The following is a 9,902-nucleotide window of genomic DNA, read 5'->3' on the forward strand; positions in this document are numbered from 1 at the left end:
TGACCCACAGGTTGAGAACCACTATTTTAATCACTGAACCATTTCTCCAGGCCTTAAATACATTTAAAAAAACATTTTGCCCCATCTTCCAGAGCAGGCCTGAACCAGCCACCTCTGCCATAGTAGGCCCGAGGCAGAGACTTCCACAGGAGCAGGTACAAAGGAACAACCACTGAGCGAGCAGGGCCAAGCCAGAGACCTCTGCAGGACTGGGCCCAAGCCAGGAACATCTACAGGATGCCTGAGCCAGTAACCTCTGCCAGAGAAGGTCTGAGCAGGCCCGAGGCAGCAACTTCCACAGGAGAAGTCTTGAGCCAATTACCTCTGCTGGAGCAGGTCTGAGGCAACAGCCTCCATAGGAGCAGGTCCAAGGAAGCCACTGCTGAGCGAGCAGGTCCTGAGCTAGAGACCTCTACAGAACCAGGTGTGAATCAGCTACCTCTATCAGAGCAGGCCTGAGTCAGCAAACTCTGCTGGAGCAGACCCAAGGCAATGAATGACCTCAGAGGCAGCAGCCCCAAGCAAGCACCTACATGGGAGCAGGCCCAAATGACCCCAGGGATTGCAAAGCCACCTTTAGGAACACTGAGTGACCTCGAGGGTGACTGGAACCGAGGCCCTGACTGCCCCACAAGGAGCAACTATCTGAGCCTTGGATCCACTGGCACCTGGAAGATTGATCACCAGAGACACAGCTCCAATTACACCAATCAGAGGAAATGATGGGTAGTCAAGGTAAGAGCACACTCAACATCGCAAAGGGTAACACAACACCAATAAAAACTAGTGGCCCTACAACAACAAAACTTGAATGACCAAATATAGATGAAACAGAAGAAAATGACCTAAAAAATAAATTTAGGAGAATGTTTGAGGCCCTTAAAAAGGAAATGAAAAATTCCCTCAAAGAAATGGAGGAAAAGATAGACAAAAATTGGGGAAAAAAATCAACAAATTCCTTAAAGAAAATCAAGAAAAAAGCAATCAAACAGATAAAAGAAACAATTCAAGACTTGAAAATCAAAATAGAGAAAATAAAGAAAACACAAAGTGAGGGAATTACAGAAATGGAAATTATGAGAAAATGATCAGAAACCACAAATGCAAGCATAAGCAGCAGAATACAAGAGATGGAAAAAAACTCAAGCGCTGAAGATACAATAGAGGAAATAGACTATTGTCAAGGAAAACATTAAATCTAACAAAAGCTTAACACAAAATATCCAGGAAATATGGAACACCATGAAAAGACCAAACCTAAGAATAATAGGAATAGATGAAGGAGAAGACCAACTCAAAAGCACAGAAAAGATATTCAACAGAATTATAGAAGAAAACTTTCCCAACCTAAAGAAAGATATGCATATGAAGATACAAGAAGCTTATAGAATACCAAATAAACTGGATCAAAAAAAGTCCCCTTGCCATATAATAATCAAAACACTAAACATGCAAAATAAAGAAAGAATATTAAGAACTGCAAAGGAAAAAGGCTAAGTAACATATAGTGGCAGACCTATCAGAATTACACCTGACTTCTCAATGGAAACAATGAAAGTGAGAAGGTCCTGGTCAAGCATTATGCAGACATGAAGAGACCACGGATGCTAAACTCAGACTACTATGCCCAGCAAAACTTTCAATCACCATAGACGGACAAATCAAGATATTCCATGACAGAACCAGGTTTAACCAATACCTAGCCAAAAACCCAGCCCTACACAAAGCACTAGAAGCAAAACTTCAAGCCAAGGAAGTTGACTACATCCACAAAAACACAGACAATAGGTGATCTCATAGCAGCAAATCCCAAAAATGGGGAAAACACACACAATAACATCACCACCAACAAAAACTAAAATAACAGGAACTAACAATCACTGATCATTAATATCCCTTAATATGAATGGACTCAACTCACCTATAAAAAGACACAGGCTACAGATGGATATGAAAACAGAATCCCTTATTCTGCTGCATCCAATAAACACACCTCAACCTCATCGGATTACTCTGGGGAAAAAAAATTCAATCAAATAGACCTAAGAAACAAGCTGGTGTAACTATCCTAATAGCTAACAAAATAGGCTTCAAACTAAAATCAGTTAAAAGAGACAAAGAAGGACAGTTCATTTTAGTCACAGGAAAAATCTATGAAGAAGAAATCTCAATACTGAACATTTATGCCCCAAATACAAGGGTGCACCTTCATATGTAAAAGAAACATTTCTAAAGCTTAAACCACACATTAAACCACACACACTAATAGTGGGAGACTTCAACATGCCACTCTGACCACTGAACAGGTCTGTCAGACAGAAAATTAACAGAGAAATAATGGAACTAACAGATGTTATGACTCAAATGGACTTAACAGACATCTAAAGAACATTCCTTTCAAACATAAAAGAATATACCTTCTTCTTATAACCTCATGGAACTTTCTCAAAAACTGACCATATAATAGGGTAACAAAGCAAACCTCAACAGATACCAAAAAAAAAAAATGGAATAACACCATGTATCTTTTCAGATCACCATGGCTTAAAATTCAACAGCAACACTAATTTAGAAAGCACACAAACACATGGAAATCAAACAATGTTCACATGAATCATCAATGGGTCAAGGAAGAAATAAAAGAAGAAATGAAAGACTTCCTAAAATTCAATGAAAATGACCACGCAACATACCCAAATTTATGGGACACAATGAAAGCGGTGTTAAGAGCAAAGATCATAGCACTAAACACCTACATAAAAAAAGCTGGAAAACTCCCACACTTGTGAGTTAACAGAACACCTGAAAACTCTAGAAAAAAAGAAGAAAACTCACCCAGGAGGACTAGATGGCAGGAAATAATCAAATTGAGAGCTGAAATCAATAAAATAAAAACAAAGAAAGCAATACAAAGAATCAATGAGAAAAAGAGTAGGTTCTTCAAGAAAATCAACAATAGACAAACATTTAGCCAAACTAACTGAAAGGCAGAGAGAGAATATCTAAATTAACAAAATAAGAAATGAAAGGGGAGATATAACAACAGACATGGAGAAAATCCAGAGAATCATTAGATCATATTTCTAAAACCTGTACTTTACAAAAATGGAAAACTTAAAGGAAATGAACAATTTTCTGGATAAATATCACGTACCAAAATTAAATCAAGACCAGATAAGCAAATGAAATAGACCTATAATTGCTAAAGAAATAGAAACAGTTATCAAAAGTCTCTCAAAAAAAAAAAAAAGCCCAGGACCAGATGGTTTCAGCACAGAATTCTGAAAGATTTTCAAAGAAGAACTAATACCAGTACTCAAATTGTTCCACACAATAGAAACAGAAGGAACATTGCCAAACTCTTTTTATGAAGCTACAACTACCCTGATACCCAAACTACATAAAGACATTACTGAGAAAGAGAATTACAGACCAGTCTCACTCATGAACATTGAGGCAAAAATATTCAAGAAAACACTGGCAAATTGAATCAAAGAACACATCAGAAAAATCATCCACCATGATCAAGTAGACTTCATCCCATAGATGAAGGTATGGTTCAACATAAGAAAATCTGTCAATGTAGTCCACTATATACACAAACTGGAAAAAAAATACACATGATCATATCATTAGATGCTGAAAAACCCTCAAGAAAATACAACATCCCTTCATGACAAAGGTCTTGGAGAGAGCAGGGACACAGGGAACATACCTAAACATAATAAAGGCAACATACAGCAAGCCAACAGCCAGCATCAAACTAAATGGAGAGAAACTCAAAGGGATCCTACTAAAATTGGGAATAAGACAAGGTTGTCCACTCTCTCCTTTTCTATTCAATATAGTTCTTGAGATCCTAGCTAGAGCAATAAGACACCAAAAGGAGATTGAGGCAATACAAATTGGAAAAGAAGAAGTCAAACTCTCACTGTTTGTTGATGATATGATAGTTTACATAAGCAACCCCCAAAATTCTACCAAGGAACTTCTACAACTCATAAACACTTTCAGTAATGGAGCAGGATACAAGATTAACTCAAAAAAAAAATCAGTAGCCCTTCTATACACAGATGATAAATGGGCTGAGAAAGAAATCAGAGAAACATGACCCTTCACAATAGCCACAAATATCATAAAATATCTCAGAGTAACTCTAGCCAAACAAGTGGAAGGCCTTTATGACAAAAACTTTAAATCTTTGAAGAAAGAAATTGAACAAGACACCAGAAAGTGGAAAGATCTCCTATGCTCTTGGGTAGATAGACTTAACATAGTAAAAATGGCAATCTTACCAAAAGCAATCTACAGATTCAATGCAATGCACCAAAATCCCAGTAAAATTCTTGACAGACCTTGAAAGAATAATACTCAACTTCATATGGAAAAGCAAAAATCCCAGGATAGCCTAAACAATCTTGTACAATAAAGGAACTTCTGGAGGCATCACAATCCGTGACTTCAAACTCTACTACAGAGCTACAGTACTGTAAATAGCCTGGTATTGGCATAAAAACAAACAGGAGGACCAGTGAAACAAAATTGAAGACCCGGATATCAATCCCCACACCTGATTTTTGACAAAGAAACACAAAACATAAAAATGGAAAAACAGAAAGCTTATTCAACAAATGGTGCTGGCATAACTGGATATCAACATGTAGAAGAATGAAAATGGATCCATATCTATCACCATGCACAAAACTCAAGTCCAAATGGATCAAAGACCTCAATATAAAGTCAGTCACACTGAACCTTATAGAAGAGAAAGTGGGAAGTACACTTGAATGCATTGGCACAGGAGATCACTTCCTAAATAGAACACCAGTATTATAGACACTGAGAGAAACAATTAATAAATGGGATCTTTTGAAACTGAAAAGCTTCTGTACAGCAAAGGACAGAGTCAACAAGACAAAATGGCAGCCCACAGAATGGGAAAAATCTTCACCAACTCCACATCAGACAGAGGGCTGATCTCCAAAATATACAAAGAACTCAAGAAATTGGTCATCAAAAGAACAAATAATCTAATAAAAAATATGGGGTGCAGACCTAAACAGAGATCTCTCAACAGATAAATCTAAAATGTCTGAAAGACACTTAAAGAAATGGTCAACATCCTTACCCATCAGAGAAATGTAAATCAAAACAACTCTGAGATTCCATCTTACATTCATGAGAATGGCCAAGATCAAAAACACCCATGACAGCTTATGCTGGAGAAGATACGGAGTAAGAGGAACACTCCTCCATTGCTGGTGGGAGTGCAAACTGGTACAGCCCCTTTGGATATCAGTATGGCGATTTCTCAGAGAATTTGAAAACAACCTACCTCAAGCCCCAGAAATACCACTTTTGGGTCTACACCCAAAGGATGCTCAATTGTACAACAAGGACATGTGCTCAGCTATGTTCATAGCAGCATTGTTTGTCATAGCCATAACCTGAAAACAGCTTAAATGCCCCTGAATTGAAGAATGGATAAGGAAAATGTGGTACATTTACAAGATAGAATACTACACAACAGAAAAAAAAAAGACATCTTGAAATTTGCAGGCAAATGGATGGATCTAGAAAACATCATATTGAGTGAGATAACCCAGACCAAGAAAGACAATTATGTACTCACTCATAAGTGGCTTTTAGATGTAAAGCAAAGAAAAACCAGCCTAAAATTCACAATCCCAGAGAACCTAGACAACAATGAGGACCCTAAGAAAGACATACATAGATCTAATCTACATGGGAAGTAGAAAAAGATCAGATCTTCTGAGTATATTGGGAGCATGGGGACCATGGGAGCGGGTAGAAGGGGAGGGGAGAGGAGAAAAATATATAGCTCAATCAAAAAGTTGTGACAAAAATAAAATAAAACAAAAAAGTATTGCTAATGAGCATGCTATAGGGCTAGCAATGGGATCTATTTCAGTTGTAAAATGAAGCTATCAAGGTCCCAATGAACAGCATGCAATGTATCGTCCCATATCCATCAGAACACTGTTTTTCAAGAACATGGAATACACACACATTCTAACTCCCCTCTATAGCTTTACTTCCTGTCTCCTTGACCATTTCTTACCACTCCTTCCCTACACCACATACACAATCACCCTCAACCAAACAGTTTTCTCTGAAGACTCATAAACATGTCACAAGGGCCTATAGCCTGCACAGTGTACCCTTCCTCCAGAGAGGATTCCTTCTCTCCTCCAGATTGACCTGTTTCAGGAAGACTTCCAGTGGCTCTCCCGATCTCCTAAGTCCTGCCCATTGTACCTGCAACACCCATGCTCAAGAACTGCTGGCTTCTTCCACTCCACCTTGAGGTTTGCCATGCTCTTCCTGCAAAGTTGCTGAGGCTCATTTTGTGTGTGGCGACATCATCCTTGTCTGAGTATGATTGGCAGCAAGAAAACCCTCACCTAGAGACATTTATACTGAGCAAATCCCAACACTAGCAGTGCAAGGCCAAACTGAAGGATGGCCTCTGTTCTGTTTGGTTCTCATGGTGTGCTTATGGTTAACAATGGAGGGGATTCATTCAAAATCTGGCATGTTTGGTTTCTAAATAACTGTGACATCTGTCTTGTGTTGTAATATAAGCGGCAGGGCTACGTCCCCAGCACCCCGGCCGCCTGCTAGCTTATGCCCCGAAATAATTACACGGACACTGTATTCTTTTAAACACTGCTTGGCCCATTATATCTAGCCTCTTCTTGGCTAACTCTCACACCTGGACTAGCCTATTTCTAATAATGTGTGTAGCATCCCAAGGTGCGCTTACCGGGAAGATTCTAGCCTACGTCCATCCTGGGTCGGAGCTTCATCACGTGTGCCCGGGAGTCTTGTGGCAGAGTCATGGAGATCGCATTAGCCGCCGTCCTCCAGACAGAGCACGTGCTCTGGTTTGTCTCATGCACAGTGCTCTCTGTTTCCCCAATTCTTAAGTGCACACAATGGCTTTGTTTAAGGCCAAAACAATAAACCACTGTTGGAGCTTGTGTTCCATCAAAAGTGGGGAAATAAGAGAGACTATAAGATGTGTGATGGGAAAGGGTGTGGCATTCACACATGTGGCCAAGAGCCGTAGGTGTAGGTTTGTGTTGGAAGACTAGGTCTTTACCCTTGATTATTTTATTTTTAACTAGCTTGCAAAGTCATAAGTTTCCTTGTGAAATTTTCAGACACACTGAGTTTGGGTAGGTTTTTTTCCCAAACTCATGTCTCCACCCACCTTCAGGTCCCTGACTTTCCCCACTGTATCCTTCAACAACCTGAAGTTCCCCTACTTTGATTCCTTAGCCTGCCCACCTCTCCCCCTTAAAAGTTTTTCTTTTCTCCTGGCACATGAGCTTCCCTCTAGTTTCTAGGTTTTCACCCATATTTACTCATATCCAAGTTTACAAATTTAACAATGAACAATTGAACTGTTAAATCCCCTTTGCCGTGTCTCAATGAAATTCCATCATGTATACGTTTCACGTCTTCATTATCCATTCATCTGGGGACAGACATCTAATGATCCCATTTCCTTGCTATTGTAAATAGAGCTGCAATAAACATGGATCTGCAAATGTCTGTGGTAAGATGTAGAGTCCTTTGAGTCCATGCCCAGAAGTCATATATCTGGGTCATATGGTTGTTCTATTTTTAGCTCTTTGAGCAACTCCACACTGATTTTCATAATGATTACAGCACTTCACACTCGCACCAACAGTAAATGGCTGTTCCTCTTTCTGGAATCCTCTCTAGTCCTTGTCATTTGTTTTCTTTATGGTCGCCATTCTGGGTGAGATGGAATCTCAAAGTAGTTTGAACCTGCAGTAAAAATGGATGGAACTGGAAAACGCTGTATTGCGCATCATCCAAACTCAGAAAGAGCACTCCCTGAGCTGCCGTCATGAACACAGTCTGCTGCACTGACTTAAGGTTCCTACCTAGTCTCTGAACGAGTACATAGATTTGTGACCTCTGGCAGATGTACTGGAAATGAGGGAGACCAATATTTTCTGTCCAATGGGGAGGATTTGTCTTGGGAGAGAAGCCTGCTCACTCGGGTCATCTTGTCTGGGGCTCTTTGAGGCCTGGTCTTCTGGAAGGAAAGGATGCAGCGCAGAGACCCACTTTAAGCTGAAGTTAATTTAACAAAGCAAATATTCCGAAGACAGATTGCGGTGGGGCGCCCCTGTGTGGGATGGCAGCATAGTGAGCTCTTTGTGGTGGATTACAAGAAGGTTCTATGACTAGTCACAAAGTAGGTGGAATATTCATGGGGTGGGTTACCCCTTTCCACTCCCAAATCATGGGTGGGTCTCCTTTTTTTAAGGTATGTCTTCCTAACTTAGAAATCCCACCAGGGAAGAAAGGGGAGGCCTCTTTAGTGTGCATGTGTGGATAAGGAGCTTAGAGTTTAATATAGCAGATATAACCCAACCTCGACCTCAAGGTCGAAATGCAAACGGGCATTCTGACAGGAGACTCAGTTGTTTCCTTGGTTGCCTCCCATCTGACTCCTTTCTGAGACTGTTCAAAGTCCATGTTGATGTGATGGTTAAGATATGTGAGGCTTTCTCACGGTGGCTGTGGCCAGGCCTTTACAATGGACGGGCGGGCAGCACTAGCAGGAAACAAGATGTGGGCTGTGAGGTGGCCTCCCTTTTCCCTGCCCCACTGTCGTGTGTGTGTTCATCAGACAGACTCTTTTCAGAAGGGTGGAAGGCAGGTATTCCTGGGAAGAACAAATTTCTTGAGGTGATAATGCCTCAGTCCTAGAAGAAAAATACCAGAGCAGTTGTGTGCTGTAAAGGAAGACAGCAAAGCATTTGTGAGCGTGTATCTTTCCAAGGAGGGAGACAGAGGATGAGGGTCAATCTGGCTTCTCACACCTTATCCCTCAATGCCTCTGTTAGATTACTCTATTGCACCCTGGGACAACTAGAAAGTGCACTAAGGGTTACCTGAACACAAGCGCAGGATCACAACACTAAATCTGATAACTAAGGTAGGTGCCTAGTGACTCACGGGAGGACTGTATACACAGTGTGGAAATGCTGTACCGAAGGACAACACACGGCCGAACAATGGTGGCACATGCCTTTAATCCCATAATCCCAGCACTCAGGAGGTAGGGAGGTAGGGAGGTAGGGAGGCAGAGGCAGGTGGATCTCTGTGAGTTTGAGGCCATCCTGGTCTACAAGAGCTAATTCCAGAACAGGCTCCAAAGCTACAGAAAAGCCTTGTCTCGAAAAAAAGAAGAAGAAGAGATAAGAGAGAGAGCAAAGAAAGAAAGAAAGAAAGAAAGAAAGAAAGAAAGAAAGAAAGAAAGAAAGAAAGAAAGAAAGAAAGGACAACACACATCCCACAAGGGACAGAGATACATGATCTCATCACACAACTCCCAACTTTCAGCACCCAACTGAAAACTTACATAGTGCAGAGTTCTAAAAATTTCTCTTTGACGTGTTTGAGCCATGGGTGACTCAAAGAGTGAAATAATAGATAAGAAGGATGATTTTTATAATTGGAAAATATTCCTCATAACTCAAGAGCTGACGTGAGAAGAATGAGTAAAGGTGTCTCAGCATCCAGGGATTGCTGACTATGCATTAGACCAAGGTGGCAGGACGCAACAGTCAAAAGCATATTTCATAGATGGTGTCAGCAGAATCATCTACAAAATGGATTCGTGCACAATGCTACCCCCAGAAAGCCTACAAACTCATGGAAACTGAACAGTCAACTACTGAACCACACCAGTATCAAGGAAGAAATAAAGAAAGAAATTAAAGCCTTCCTTGAATTCAATGAAAATAAACAACCTACTCAAACGTATGGGACACTATGAAAGCAGTCCTAAGAGGAAAGTTCATAGCACTAAGTGCCCACTTAAAGAAAACAGA

Source organism: Microtus ochrogaster, chromosome 7 (assembly GCF_000317375.1).
Source record: "Microtus ochrogaster isolate Prairie Vole_2 chromosome 7, MicOch1.0, whole genome shotgun sequence".
Taxonomy (NCBI): Eukaryota; Metazoa; Chordata; class Mammalia; order Rodentia; family Cricetidae; genus Microtus; species Microtus ochrogaster.